The following is a 7,932-nucleotide window of genomic DNA, read 5'->3' as shown; positions in this document are numbered from 1 at the left end:
GTGTACTGCACTGATGTTAGACATTGTTATTCACTAGTGTTACAGAAAGAAGAAAAAGTAAAACAATTTTTAAAAAGTGTAAAAGTTTTGGACTAGGAAGGTTTTTGAGCCAATGATGACAAGTGGATCCTTGTTATCATTTTAAGCTCTATAACTGTTGATTTATTTGTTACATTTGTATCCCACCGATTTGTAGGCTCAATGTGGCTTACATGGTACCAGAGAGGCGTTTGCAGACTCCGGTCTAAACAAATACAAAGTAATGTTATGGACAGCTTCATGGAACAGCTAGTTCAGGAGCCGACAAGAGAAGGAAAAATACTAGACTTAGTCCTTAGTGGTGCTCATGATCTAGTGCAGGGGGTAACGATACGAGGGCCGCTTGATAACAGTGATCATAATATGATCGGTTTTGATATTGGCATTGAAGGAAGTGAAACTAGGAAATCAAGTACGCTAGCGTTTAACTATAGAAAAGGTGATTACGACAAAATGAGAAAAATGGTGAAAAAAAGACTGAAAGGAGCAGCTCGCAGAGTAAAAAACTTGCATCAGGCGTGGATGCTGTTTAAAAACACCATCCTGGAGGTTCAGGACAAATATATTCCACGTATTAGAAAAAAGGGAAAAAAGACTAAACGTCAGCCGGCGTGGCTAAACAGTAAGATAAAGGAAATCATTAGAGCCAAAAAACAATCCTTCAGAAAGTGGAGAAGAGAACCAACTGAAAGTAACAGGATAGATCATAAGGAATGCCAAGCCAAATGCAAAGCGGAGATAAGGAGGGCAAAAAAGGACTTTGAGAAGAAATTAGCGTTGGAAGCAAAAATACATAGTAAAAACTTTTTTAGATACATTAAAAGCAGGAAACCGGCCAAAGAGTTGGTTGGGCCGCTGGACGAAAATGGTGTTAAAGGGGCGATCAAGGAGGACAAAGCCGTAGCGGAGAAATTAAATGAATTCTTTGCTTCGGTCTTCACCGAGGAGGATTTGGGGGGGGGACACCGGTGCCGGAAAGAATATTTGAAGCGGGGGAGTCGGAGAAACTAAACAAATTCTCTGTAACCTTGGAGGATGTAATGGGTCAGTTCAGCAAGCTGAAGAGTAGTAAATCACCGGGACCTGATGGTATTCATCCCAGAGTATTAATAGAACTAAAAAATTAACTTGCGGAGCTACTGTTAGAAATATGCAATCTGTCCATAAAATCGAGTGTAATACCGGAAGACTGGAGGGTAGCCAATGTTACTCCGATTTTTAAGAAAGGTTCCAGAGGAGATCCGGGAAATTATAGACCGGTGAGTCTGACGTCGGTGCCGGGCAAGATGGTGGAGGCTATTATTAAGAATAAAATTGCAGAGCATATACAAAAACATGGACTGATGAGACAAAGTCAGCACGGATTTAGTGAAGGGAAGTCTTGCCTCACCAATCTAATGCATTTTTTTGAGGGGGTAAGCAAACATGTGGACAATGGGGAGCCGGTTGATATTGTATATCTGGATTTTCAGAAGGCGTTTGACAAAGTGCTGCACGAAAGACTCCTGAAGAAATTGCAGAGTCATGGAATCGGAGGTAGGGTATTATTATGGATTAAGAACTGGTTGAAAGATAGGAAGCAGAGAGTAGGATTGCGTGGCCAGTATTCTCAGTGGAGGAGGGTAGTTAGTGGGGTCCCGCAGGGGTCTGTGCTGGGTCCGTTGCTTTTTAATGTATTTATAAATGACCTAGAGATGGGAATAACTAGTGAGGTAATTAAATTCGCTGATGACACAAAATTATTCAGGGTCGTCAAGTCGCAGGAGGAATGTGAACGATTACAGGAGGACCTTGTGAGACTGGGAGAATGGGCGTGCAAGTGGCAGATGAAGTTCAATGTTGACAAGTGCAAAGTGATGCATGTGGGTAAGAGGAACCCGAATTATAGCTACGTCTTGCAAGGTTCCGCGTTAGGAGTTACGGATCAAGAAAGGGATCTGGGTGTCGTCGTCGATGATACGCTGAAACCTTCTGCTCAGTGTGCTGCTGCGGCTAGGAAAGCGAATAGAATGTTGGGTGTTATTAGGAAGGGTATGGAGTCCAGGTGTGCGGATGTTATAATGCCGTTGTATCGCTCCATGGTGCGACCGCACCTGGAGTATTGTGTTCAGTACTGGTCTCCGTATCTCAAAAAAGATATAGTAGAATTGGAAAAGGTACAGCGAAGGGCGACGAAAATGATAGTGGGGATGGGACGACTTTCCTATGAAGAGAGGCTGAGAAGGCTAGGGCTTTTCAGCTTGGAGAAGAGACGGCTGAGGGGAGATATGATAGAAGTGTATAAAATAATGAGTGGAATGGATCGGGTGGATGTGAAGCGACTGTTCACGCTATCCAAAAATACTAGGACTAGAGGGCATGAGTTGAAGCTACAGTGTGGTAAATTTAAAACGAATCGGAGAAAATTTTTCTTCACCCAACGTGTAATTAGACTCTGGAATTCATTGCCGGAGAACGTGGTACGGGTGGTTAGCTTGACGGAGTTTAAAAAGGGGTTAGATAGATTCCTAAAGGACAAGTCCATAGACCGCTATTAAATGGACTGGAAAAATTCCTCATTTTTAGGTATAACTTGTCTGGAATGTTTTTACATTTGGGGAGCGTGCCAGGTGCCCTTGACCTGGATTGGCCACTGTCGGTGACAGGATGCTGGGCTAGATGGACCTTTGGTCTTTCCCAGTATGGCACTACTTATGTACTTATGTACTTATGTAAGGTAAAGTTCATGTGGCACAGCCGCATTAGGGAATCATACAACGGAAGAGTTGTGTTATGTCTATTACGTACTTTAGTTTTGTTGTGTTGCAGAGATCAGGCATTTATGATGGATTGGTAGAGTATGCCTTTTTAAACAGGTTAGTTTTTAGTTTGAATTACATTATTTTACTGTGTTTGAGCTTGAACGTTTTTAACGTGCAAAAATCACTAGGTAGTAATGCTAAACTGTCAGTAATATCAACATAACTTAAGATAATTAAATGTTGTTTAATAGTAAATGATGACTAAGTAAAAATGTTTGTTGAAATTCAAAGTGATTGGTGAGAAAATGGCAAGGAGTTACTTTTTTTTCTGCCTCACCCTATACATGCTTTTAAAGACAGAAACATTGTACACAAGTGCATACTCTCCCCAGGGATACCGCTGTGCCGTGTAGGTAGAAGTAGGCATGTAATGTAATTTTTATTCGCATATACATCAGACAATTCTCTGATCCAGTAAATGTATTTTAAAATTTTCCTCTCTATGTCTACAGGATAAAAGTGTATACTTCAGGCCTTGAGGGTGAGAGTAAAATCTATTTGGAGTTATCATACCAAATGTGTGTGTGTGGGGGGGGGGGGGGGGGGACATTTCAAAGTTCTGGTTTTTGTCTTGGGTTTTGTGTGTATGTGTGTTGTTTTTTATTTTAACTTATTTTCCTCCATGATAAAGGTAGGCAAGCATCTGCAGAAATCAGCTATAACTATTTCTATAGGACAGTGGTTAGAGCAGTGGGCTGTGAACCAGGGAAGTCCAGTTCAAATCCCACTGCAGCTCCTGGTGATCTTGTGCAAGTCACTTAACCTTCTGTTGCCTCAGGTACAAACTCAAACTGTGAGTCCTCCAGGGATAGGCAAATGTAACACTCTTGAGCTACAGCTAAAACAAGTATGATCTAAAGCCAAATCCCCCTCATGTTAAAGGCACCCTACTCTATTTACCTGTGCATGATGGCCTACAGCCCCTAGCCTGGTTAACTATCCTAACTTTCCCCTTCCCACAGCTTAGGCATCCAGTTTGACCATTACTCATCACACAACCACCAGTTCATACAAAACCTTCACAGCCCTCCCATCCAACTGGTCACTGATTTTATTCCTTCTCCCTCCTCCAGCCCAGTTCACTCTATACCCTCCCAGTAAATTACCTTTCAGATGCAATCAACTGCCTTCTGACAGATGAGGAATGACACAAGCCCATAGCCCTCTTCTATTCCAAACACCACCTTTCTACTGCAGCCTTCACAAATACAGGTATTAAAAAGATAACCCACAGGTACACCACACTTAAAGAGCACATGCTTTACTTATGGCAGCATAGGGTGGACACTGGCTTCTCACACTTGAGCCACAATCAGAAAAAAAGGAATTCCCTCTGCTACAGTGCCCTCCCTTACAATCTCATTGAGATTCAGAGGGATACTAGGAATGGCCATGGAGCCCTTGGTGCATGGCACTGCTAGACCAGATTCTCAGCTTTGGTCACAGACTTTAGAGCTCTTTGAGGCTTTTCCTTCCTTTAATCCTTATGCCTATTTTATTGATATGACTAGTTGTTGCAACTATATCTCTTAACAGCTTTTTTGGTATAAATTTCTGTGATTTGTATGATTCCATACCCATCTGGTTAATTTAGTGTATTCCTCAATAAATCCTAAAGAACTTCTTGTTTATTTATTGCATTTGTATCCCACATTTTCCCACTTATTTGCAGGCTCAATAGGTGGGAAAATGTGGGATACAAATGTAATAAATAAATAATAAAATAAATAAGTTCTTTAGGATTTATTGAGGAATACACTAAATTATGCGGAAATAAAAAAACTTTAATATTATTTTAGTTTGTCATAACATCAGGGTTTTATAACACTTTGCAGGATCTTCTTCTGTTGAGACAATTGTCTCTCTAGGAGACTTGTGTCTGAGCAGGTTTAAATTAATCATTCTGACTTCAAAGATCTTACGTTCCTGTATTGTTTTACAAAACCAGATCACTGTACCAGTGATTTCATAGTAAGAATCCTGAAAGGTAACTTTAAAACAATACAGGAACGTAAGACCTTTGAAGTCAGAATGATTGAATATTTTGACACCCAACAGACAGGACTTAACAAAGATCTGGGTTTTCTAGCCCATTATAAACCATAAAGTTGTATTGCTATGTTTATCACCCTCCTCTCTCACCTAGCCACCCCCATCCTGTTAGACTATCTCTGAAATGCTTTGATGTTCCCATGCATACCTCCTACCCATCCCCACCCTGTTAGACTGTCAATGAAATGCTTGGAAGTTTTTCTTATATATACTGTCATCTACCACATTTGCTTATTTCCGATCTGACGAAGAAGGGCAACCTTCGAAAGCTAATCAAGAAATGTATTAAGTTATGTCCAATAAAAAAGGTATCATCTTATTTTCTTTTCCATGTGTTATTTTGTTTGATTTCTATTGATTATCATTGAGATGGTAAATCTCATTCTTTGAGAAGGGCCACCCTTGGCATCTCTGGGTCCAGAGCAGTCCCCTAAGGCAACAGTGTGCTGTACAGAACAGAAAGGAGAGATCAATGGGGATCAAGGAAAAGAGTGAAGCTACTGCAAGCCTACAGTCCTGAGGAAAGGATTGAAGCTGGAGGGTAGTGCATCTGGTGAATGCAGGAGACCTGCATGAAGCAAGGTGAAATCCTGACCTGTCTAGAGCAAAGTCAAGGCACTAGGAATAAATAACTATTGTGTAAGCCCTCACGCTAAGGGAATATTTGCAACTTTGCACTGATTGAGCGGAGCATGATAAGGAGCAACGGCTTAGAGACCAGGATATACACCGTGGCCTGAAGACTATTACCTGAAAATCTCTCTCTATATAAAACGCACCTCCAATGTTCTAATGAAGCCTCAAGTCTTCCCAATGTTCTACATTTGTAGTTGTGTAGATCACTTTTTCTCCATGAGTGTCTGCCCTGCCCTTGCGTCACAACGTGATGACGTCGAGGGCAGAGCACTGACACTCAGCGAATCGCAGCGCTTGACGAAACGTGACGTCAAACGCATCGCGGATCCATGAGAACGACCTGCAAGAAATAAGGAACGACTACCATCGCCGAAACGTTGCTAGGCGACGGAACGAAACGTAAGACGCACGACGGACCAATCAACGTTGCTCTTGGACAGCTGAACGGTAAGGCAGCGGAAAAAAAAAGAAGACCGGGAGCCGCTTCTGAATGGCAGCGGCAAAAAAAGGTAACCCACAAAAAGAAAACTCACACACACTGTCTCTGGAGCCTGGGATGGGGACAGACAAAGGAAAGCATGGAAAAGCAGATTGGGGGAACAGCAGTGATTGATTGGGAGGATGGAGACTTGGACATTGGGTGAAAAGGGTGAGCAGGTAATGAGATAATGGAAGGCAGGATGGGGAGCTACAAGGAAAAGGATGATGCACTGAGGTTGAGGAACATGATGGGAAAAGGGGGAATTGATGTGCAAGGGAGTGCCCACACACTGTCTCACACACACACTGTGTATCTCACACACACAACATGTGTCTTGCGGGTCCTGAGACCTGGGAGGGGGGGGTTCTGAGACAAAAGGGGGCCCCCTAAGATCAGAGAGGGGGGAGGGGGCCCCTAAGACCACAGAGAAGGGGGGAAGGGGTGCCCTCAGACTACAGGGGAGGGGGTCCTGAGACCTGAGAGGGAGGAGAGGGGAGGACACTCACTGACTCACATACACACACACACACTCATTCTCACATACACACTCGCACCCACTCTCACTCTGTCACACACACAAACCTGCACATTCACTCTCACACAGTCACTCTCACAAACACTCTCTCAAACATACACACTCCACGGAAAAACTTGCTAGCGCCCGTTTCATTAGTGCCAGAAACGGGCCTTTTTCACTAGTATATATATAAGGAGGACTGGACTGCTACAAGTCCTCAGAGTGGAGAAAGGTATTTATAAAGGAGCAGAGAGGGGGCAATGGCTGTGTGTTACTGAATGAACACAAGAGCATACAGGAAAACTGACAGAGTACACCTCAGAGGAGAGCAAGAACTATAAATACTTTGCAAAATTTTGATACCTTTTGCAACTATCTTATGTTGTTTTTATGGACTGTCTGCAACATGATTTTCAGTCCTGTTAATGTATGTTATTTGTGCACTTGGGGAGGTCCCAGTAAATTAGGGTTTTCATGTTACTACATATCAGCCTCCCTCATTCATTGTTTCAGATGTGATTTTAGAAACAGTCATCAGGTGATTATAAAAAAAAAAAAAGCCAGATAGAGAGGGGTAAGGGAGAAAGAGAAGAAAGGTAAACTGGAAAGAAGGTTAAGCTAGGAGAAAATAAAAAGAGACTGGGACCCAACATGATTAGGAAAAACACAGCCAGATAACAAAGGAACTAAAAGATGGACAAAGCAATGGAGCTGGATGGCATCCAGCCAAGGTTACTGAAGAAACTTAGGAAAGTTCTAGCGGTTCTGCTGGCTGACCTCGTCAATGCTTCTATAGAGTCTGGAGTGGTCTCAGAGGACTGGAGAAGAGCAGATGTGGTCCCTCTCCACAAAAGTAGAAGGAAAGAAGAGGTTGGAAACTACTGGCCAGTAAGTCTGACTTCTGTTTTAAAAATATTTCCATTAATTTACTTACCACAGAACAGTATAGTTTTTGGAATACAATGGATTACAGGACCTGGGGCAACATGGTTTTACTAGAGGCAGGTCTTGTCAAATAAATCTGGTTACATTTCTTTGACTGAGTGACCAGAGAGTTGGATCATGGGAGATCGCTAGATATGGTGTATTTAGATTTTAGCAAAGCCTTTGACATGGGTCTACATAAACAACTATGTAAATAGAGTGCCCTCTGTATGGGCCCTTAAATGACTGACCGGGTTAGGAACTGGCTGAATGGAAAGAGGGTAGTGGTAAATGGCACTTTTTCTGAGAAGGATGTTACCAGTGGTGTGCTGCAAGGGTTCGGTTCTTGGGCTGGTTCTTTTTAACATGTTTGTAAGTGATATTGCTGAATGACTGTCTGGTAAGGTTTGCTCTTTGCGGAATGTAAAATCTACAATAGGGTAGATTTTTCTTTTTGGTTTTTTTTTTTGTCTGTTAGATTG

The sequence above is a fragment of the Microcaecilia unicolor genome, chromosome 1 (genome assembly GCF_901765095.1).
Source record: "Microcaecilia unicolor chromosome 1, aMicUni1.1, whole genome shotgun sequence".
Classification (NCBI taxonomy): Eukaryota; Metazoa; Chordata; class Amphibia; order Gymnophiona; family Siphonopidae; genus Microcaecilia; species Microcaecilia unicolor.
Note: the sequence above shows the minus strand (reverse complement) of the source record.